We start from the raw sequence: 7,833 nt of genomic DNA, 5'->3' as shown, positions 1-7,833 counted from the left end.
CAATCTTCCCATGACTTCAAATTTGTCTTCACAAGTGTGCGGAGGAGTGTGGAGAGGCTTCGATTGACCACTTCGGTTTGTCCATCGGTTTGAGGGTGCGAGGATGATGAGAACAAGAGCTTCACTCCAAACTTCGCCATGAGCGACTTCCATAGGTAACTCATGAACTTGACGTTTCGATCCGACACAATGCTTGCCGGTACTCCATGTAGGCGAACCACTTCTCTGAAAAACAATGAAGCAATGTGTGAAGCATCATCGCTCTTATGACATGGTATGAAATGAGCCATTTTAGAGAACCTATCCACTACCACAAAGATTGAATCATGCCCATGCTTTGTTCGTGGTAAGCCTAACACAAAGTCCATGCTTATATCCGACCACGGTGCATATGGAATAGGTAAAGGCATGTAAAGACCATAGGGATTGGAAGTAGACTTAGCTTGTAAGCATGTTGTACACCGGCGGCAAAGGCGTTCCACGTCGCGGTACATTCTTGGCCAATAGTAGTGGGTTGAGAGCATGGCATAAGTCTTCTCTCGTCCAAAGTGACCCATGAGGCCACCTCCATGTGACTCTTGCAAAAGCAACTTACGAAGAGAAGACTCGGGAATGCAAATCTTGTTAGCCTTAAACAAGTAGCCATTATGCAAATAGAAATCATCAAAGCCTCGGTCAACTGAACACTTGGCAAAGATTGGTCCAAAGAAAGCATCGGAAGGGTAAAGTTCTTTGATCTCCTCAAGACCCAAAACGTGAAACTCCAAGCGGGTGAGTAGAAGAGTAATCTTGCGGGAAAGTGCATCCGCAACCACATTTTCCTTGCCCTTTTTGTATTTGATTACATAAGGGAAGGACTCTATGAACTCAACCCACTTTGCATGTCTCTTGTTCAAATTGTGTTGACTCTTCAAATACTTCAAGGACTCATGATCCGAGTGAATAACAAACTCTTTTGGCCAAAGGTAGTGTTGCCAAACTTCAAGAACACGAACCAAAGCGTAAAGCTCCTTGTCATATATAGGATAGTTGAGGCGTGCGCCATCCAACTTCTCGCTATAGTATGCCACGGGTTTTCCATTTTGCATGAGGACACCACCGATTCCAAGGCCACTTCGCATTCGATCTCAAATGTTTTGGAAAAGTCGGGAAGAGCAAGTAATGGTGCCTCGGTGAGTCTCTTTTTCAATTCATCAAAAGCTTTTTGTTGTGCTTTGCCCCAAACGAACGGAACATTCTTTTTGTAAGTTCGTTTAAAGGGCAAGCGATGGTGCTTGAAATCTTTGACAAAACGGCGGTAAAATCCGGCAAGTCCATGGAAGCTTCTCACTTGACCAACATTTGTGGGAGTGGGCCAATTGTGGATGGCCTCAACTTTGGAAGAATCAACTTCAATCCCGTTGGCGGAAACCACAAAACCAAGAAAAACCAATTTGTTTTGAGCGAAATGGCATTTTGGAAGGTTGGCAAAGAGCTTCTCGTGGCGCAAGATGCATAAGACTTCTCTCACATGTTGAACATGGTCCTCGAGATTTTTGCTATAGATGAGAATATCATCAAAGTAGACAACCACACTCTTGCCAATGAGAGGTCGCAAGATGTGATTCATAAGACGCATGAAAGTCGAAGGAGCATTTGAAAGACCAAATGGCATGACGAGCCATTCATATAGACCAAGTTTGGTCTTGAATGCCGTCTTCCATTCATCACCAATCGCCATGCGGATTTGGTGGTAGCCACTACGCAAATCAATCTTAGAGAAAATGGTGGCACCACTCAATTCATCCAACATGTCATCTAAACGCGGAATGGGATGGCGATAACGGACGGTAATGGTATTGATGGGGCGGCAATCCATACACATCCGTTGCGTCTCATCCGGTTTAGGCACAAGAATCACGGGAACGGCACAAGGGCTAAGGCTTTCTCGGACGTACCCTTTAGCGAGGAGGTCTTGTATTTGACGTTGGATCTCCTTAGTGTCTTCGGGGTTGGTGCGGTAGGCGGCGCGGTTTGGTAGGGGAGCGCCGGGTATGAGGTCGATGCGATGCTCGATGCCCCGAAGCGGTGGTAGTCCATGAGGTAGCTCGTCGGGGAAGACGTCTTGGAACTCCTTCAAAAGAGACAACAAAGACGAAGGAATGTTGGTTAAGTCATTAGTCTCCTCCGCGAGGCCCTTGCAAATGAGCACGTAGTGTATGGTGGTGGATGGGTTGTCTTTCACTTCTCTCCACTCGCTTTTGGTGGCTAGGAGGACACTCTTTCTCTCACTCATATGTGGATGGTGGCGCTCACTCTCTTTTTGGTGGGTAGCTCCCTCTCCTCTCAACTCACTATGGTGGATGTGGTGTTGTGCCCTCGCTAAAGCCTTCGCATTGTCGGCGATGATTTGGCTAGGAGTCATTGGGCGAAGCTCGAACTTCTTGTCCTTGACCTTGAAGGTGTATGCATTGGAGAAACCATCATGTATGGCCTTCTTGTCAAATTGCCATGGGCGGCCAAGCAACATGTGGCACACGGTCATAGGCACCACGTCACACTCCACGGTGTCTTCATAAGGTCCTATCTTGAAGTTGACGGTGACGGTGTGTTGAATCTTGATATTGCCCTTGTCGCTCAACCATTGGACATGGTACGGATGAGGATGCTTGCGAAGCGTGAGGTTGAGCTTCTCACATAGCTCGGTGCTTGCCAAGTTGTGGCAACTCCCACCGTCGATGATGACCTTGATTGACTTGCCACCAATGCCGCACGCGTTTGGAAGATGTTGCATCTTTGGTCTTCCATAGCTTGGGGTTGAGTGGTGAGCACTCGAGTGACCACAAGAGAAGGGCTTGGATCATGTGTGCATAAGAGAGGGTCTTCTCCACTTTCTTCATCATAATCTTCCTCATTAGCAACGGCGACTTGCACTAGGGCTTCATATTCACCTTCACTTAGAGTCTCTATGTCACCATTCTCCATAGTGATCATGACCTTGGTGTTCTTGCACTCAAAGGATTTGTGGCCTTGGGTGCCACACTTGAAGCAAGTGACATTGGAGGGTCCCGTAGAGGCCTTAGAGGAGGCGGTGGAGGATACCGTTTGCTTCATGCGACTTTGTATGGAAGGTTGCTTGGAAGGTGTAGAGGATGCGGTTGGCTTGGCACTTGTTGTAGGAGTTGATGTGGCAAGCTTGGAGGCGAAGTATTGCTTGGACTTCGAGTACTTGATGTCCTCATTCACTTGACGCTCGGCCTTGGAAGCTTGGTGAACTAACTCAACCATGTTGGAGTATTGTTGGAACTCCACAACTCTCTTGATGGGGTAATTGAGGCCATTGAAGAACCTAGCGATGGTTTGGTTCTCGGACTCTTGGATGTTTGCTCTCATCATGGTTAACTCCATCTCCTTGAAGAATTCCTCAACGGTCTTGGTGCCTTGCTTCAACTTTTGTAGCTTGTTGAAGAGGTCGGTCTTGTAGTGTTTAGGGACAAAGCGAGCTTCCATCTCCTCCTTCATGTCTTCCCAAGTATCAATTGGAGGATCACCCTTTTCTTCCCTAAGAGTGACAACTTGTTCCCACCAAGTGTTGGCATAATCTTCAAACTCGAGGGAGGCCATGGCTACTTTCTTGGCACCGGAGTAGTTGTGGATGCGGAAGATCTTGTCAACCTTGAGTGCCCATGAGAGGTAGGCCTCGGCATCGTCTTCACCCTTGAACTTGGGCATGTTGAACTTGAGCTTTCCATACATATTCTCTTCATCTTCCATGTTCCTTCGGCGAGGACGGATGCCTTCATCTCTTGCGACTTGAGGTGGTAGAGGAGGTCTTCCACGACCAACCATAGCATTGGGTTGGCGTTGGAGGTGAACACTAGCTTCACTTGGCTCATGTTGAGGATGTTGTGGCGGGTCTTGGCGAGGTTGTTGGCGTTGCCCAATTATGGCCCTCTCATCTTGATCATGTTGTGGTTGCCCTCGGCCCCTTTGGTCATGGCGAGGATGATTCCGAAGATCACGCCTTGGTGGGTCTTGATGACCTTGGTCTTGAGCATCCACATGGGCTTGATGATGAGGTGCCGGGTCCATGTTGTGGAGGACGTTGTCTTGGGGATGGTCGTCATGCCCATGGTGGGCATGGCGAGCCGTTTGATGACGATCTTGGTGAAGAGCTTGTTCTTGTTGCGGACGTTCATGAGGACGAGCATGGCGATGGAACTCGCCGCGCCTTGAGTTGGAGCGAGAATCCTCATGACGAGCGTGCGGTCGACGAGAGTGATGATGATCTCCATGCCTTGAGTCGGAGCTTGAGGACGAATGATGATCACGGGAGTAGTCATCATGTGATGATGTCGATGACGATGAGGAAGTAGAGCGATGGCGATGACGACGTCCCAAGTTGGTGATGGCGCGCTCGAGGCTATCCATGCGCCGCTCCATGTTTGCATCATTGGCCGTCACTTGGTCATGCAAGTTGTCCGTAGCTTCACGGAGAAGGTTCATATCTTGGTTCACTTGGCCGAAGTTGTGGGCCACTTCTTGATATTGTTCATCGATGCGTGTCTCGAACAAGTTGAGTTGGTCCTTGAACTCTTGGCGTTGCACCCATAGGTTGTGTTGGGTGGCCAACCTCTCGGAGGGGTGTAGGACCTCATTCTCCTTTCCTTGGTCTCCATGCCTATCCATGATCACAAGACAAGAACTATGTTGTGGATGTTAGTGGAAGGAGACTTCCTCTCACTCTTACCGTGGCAAGATAGTATTGAGGCAATCAACCAAACCGAAAGTAAGACCAATTGTATCGGGACACACACGAAACACACGCAAAAGCTAGCAAATATGGTGTTAGGAGTGGATGGTGGAAAGCCAAAAGACGAAATCCAAAATCGAGTATGTTGTTAAGAGTGGGTAAGGTCCAAAAATCCAAGTGTCAAAGTGGCGATCACTATAAACACGGAAAAATGTGGAACTCACACACGGGATGAGCGGGGTTAGTGCAACCAAGGAACGAGCGGAAAAATGAAAAACCCCTAAGTAAGGGTGCTCAATGTCACACTAACTCAAGAAGAGATCGAAGCTAGGTTGCATAGAGTAGAAACACCAAGATTCGCACGAGGTCTCTCTTCTCTATCTCTCTTGCTTGCTTAAAAGCTTTTCACTCTTTTTTGTTTCGGTGGCACTTTGCACTTTGCTTTTTTTTTTTTTTTTTTTTTTTCACTAGCACACTATGCTCTTACTCTTTTGCTGGCCACTCACGAGCTCCGCTTATGAGCTTTACTCACACAACGCACACCCTCACGGTCGGGACCTCGTGCGATGTTTCGCAACACTCGGAAGCTTCGCTCGTGGGATAGATCGCAAAAAGAAGAGGGCTACAAGGGTTACTGCAAGTTATACCTGCGATGGTGGAGATGGTGGTGGTGGTGGGGGTCGGCGGTGGTGTTAGACGATGTCGAAGACGAGGGGCCCGGTCGGTGGTCCGGTCGGACCGGGTGCTGCGCCGGCTGCTCCGGTCTGGGGTCCGGTTGACCGGCTTCTGGACCGGCTGCTCCGGTTTGCGGCCGGTTGACCGGGTTCTGCGCCGAACGGTCCGGTCTGGGGGCCGGTTGACCGGGTGCGAAACCGGGTTCGTCGATTTGGAGCTTTCTCTCTCCTGTTCTTCCCCAAACCAAAACCAAATCGGCCAAAACGAAGAGAAACGATGGAATTGGAGGCTCAAAGGTGGGGAAATAGTAGATCAAGCACAACAACACCAGATCCACGGAGCAAAACCACTCAAAACTCAACCAAATCACAGATCCGTCCGAAGGCAATTTAGGGCTATTTTTTGGAAAATTTTCTAGAAACGAAATTGGGTGGGTGGAGGGTCAAATCCGCGGAAACCAAAGGCTTCTGATACCATATGATGAGGTCTGGGACCCCGATTGTGGCCCGATCTCGCGAATGACCCAAGGAATCGAAGGGGAAAGAGGGGGAGAGGCGGAAGAACACGAAGAACACTAATAACACACGAAGATCCACGCACACCAACCCGATACAATCGATGCTTACCCTCACGGCTCGATGGACCGTGCCAATAGAATCCGCCCGGAAGAGACTCGAGGTAGAATTCCGAGAGGAGAGACCGGTGAGAAGGATGAATCAAGGAGTGAGAGAGAGAGTGCAAGCACTAGAATCTCTTACTACCAAATCCATACATCCACAAGGGTTGCCTTGATTACAGAGGGATGATACCCAAGGAGACTAAGCTCAAAGTTAGGTTTGAGTTCTAAACAAGTCTAAAGAGTAAAGGAGGGTCCCGGCTACTTAAATAGGCACACACAGCCAGCAAGGGCGAACAGGTACGCGAATGGATAAGTCAAGGCGGTTTGGTGGGGAAAACCCGTCGGATCCGGTTGGCCGTCCGGTCAGACCGGGCCTGGGACCGGGCTGTCCGGTCAGGGGTCCGGTCTGACCGGGCCTGTGACCGGGCCTTCCGGTCATGGGTCCGGTCGACTGGTCGCCAACCGGGATTCTGCGAAGAGTCCGGTCCTGGGTCCGGTCGTCGTCCGGTACGAGGGAGTTGGTCCGGTTTGCGCCCGGTTGACCGGGCCTGTGACCGGGTCGTCCGGTCGTGGGGCCGGTCTGACCGGGTCTGTGACCGGCCAGCGTCCTTTTCTTCCTTGGCGCTCTTCGGGCGACGTCGGCTTCGGCTCCATGTTCATCTCCAGGTTCTGCTGCTCCTCTCCTTCCCTTGACCATGGCGTCTCCTCCTCTCCGGGGTCTTGGTGCGCCTTGTACCTAATGACACATAGCACATCGGCATGAGGTAGCATTCCATCCAAAGGTGTACCAAGGTCAAGGGTGGTGAGGAGCGAGTTCACCTTGTCATGTATTGCTTTGGCTCGAGCCCGTGTCATGGGTCCACTTGGGGGACTTGTTGGTCTTGGTGAGGAGGTGTCCGAAGGCCACCCCGCATCAGTTCATCCGCACATTTTTTTGTGGTGTGACTGTTTCTATTCGTAGTCCATTACATGCAAATATTAACCTATTGTATGTTTGTAGTTTGATAAGAGGGTACATCGTAATGTATCGTTGCTTCCATTCTTTCTTTTCAGACTAATCATTGGCAACTTTTTTTTTGGGAACTTTGGCCATTTTGTGATTACGGAGTTTGTTCTGGCATGCACTGAGGCAATGGACAAACTGATTGGTCAAGTATAGCCTACATAGTTGTTAGCTTCTAATTTATGAGTCATTCATTGAGACCAGCTAGTGGGGGGCTTTCCTCCATTTCAAAATAAATGAAATCAGTTGTATTTGTATGTTGTAATTGAATCTGTTTTTATGTGACTTTTGATCAAATATAGGAAAGCCGGTTAGAAAAATGATAAAATGCGCAAAATCTGGTTAGACAAGCAGGATTATCATAGTCCACTGTAATACCAAACATAAACTGAGTATCATATGCTTATGTGCTTTGATGTATGATTTTGTTTACAGCACATGAACTTTACTGATCAGAGCAGTGATTTGTGGTACTTCATGTAACACTAGTATTCATGCATTGTATCATTATTCTTTCGTTTTGATTTATTCATTAGTTGATTCTTGTATGGGAATCCAACTTCTATCTAGCTATGGATGTATAGACCCACCACTCACGTTCTATCTGGGTGCCTATTTCTTATACTGCCTCTGTCCATAAATAGATGTCTTAGATTTGTCAAAATTTGAATGTATGTAGACACTATTTAGTGTATAGGCAAATCCAAATTTAGACAAACCTAAGATATCTATTTATGGACGGAGGGAGTATTAATTCCTAGGTAAACTAGTTATTTTCTCTATTCCATGCCTTGCAACTTGTAG

Source organism: Lolium rigidum, chromosome 5, assembly GCF_022539505.1.
Source record: "Lolium rigidum isolate FL_2022 chromosome 5, APGP_CSIRO_Lrig_0.1, whole genome shotgun sequence".
NCBI lineage: Eukaryota > Viridiplantae > Streptophyta > Magnoliopsida > Poales > Poaceae > Lolium > Lolium rigidum.
This window is presented reverse-complemented; position numbering follows the sequence as displayed.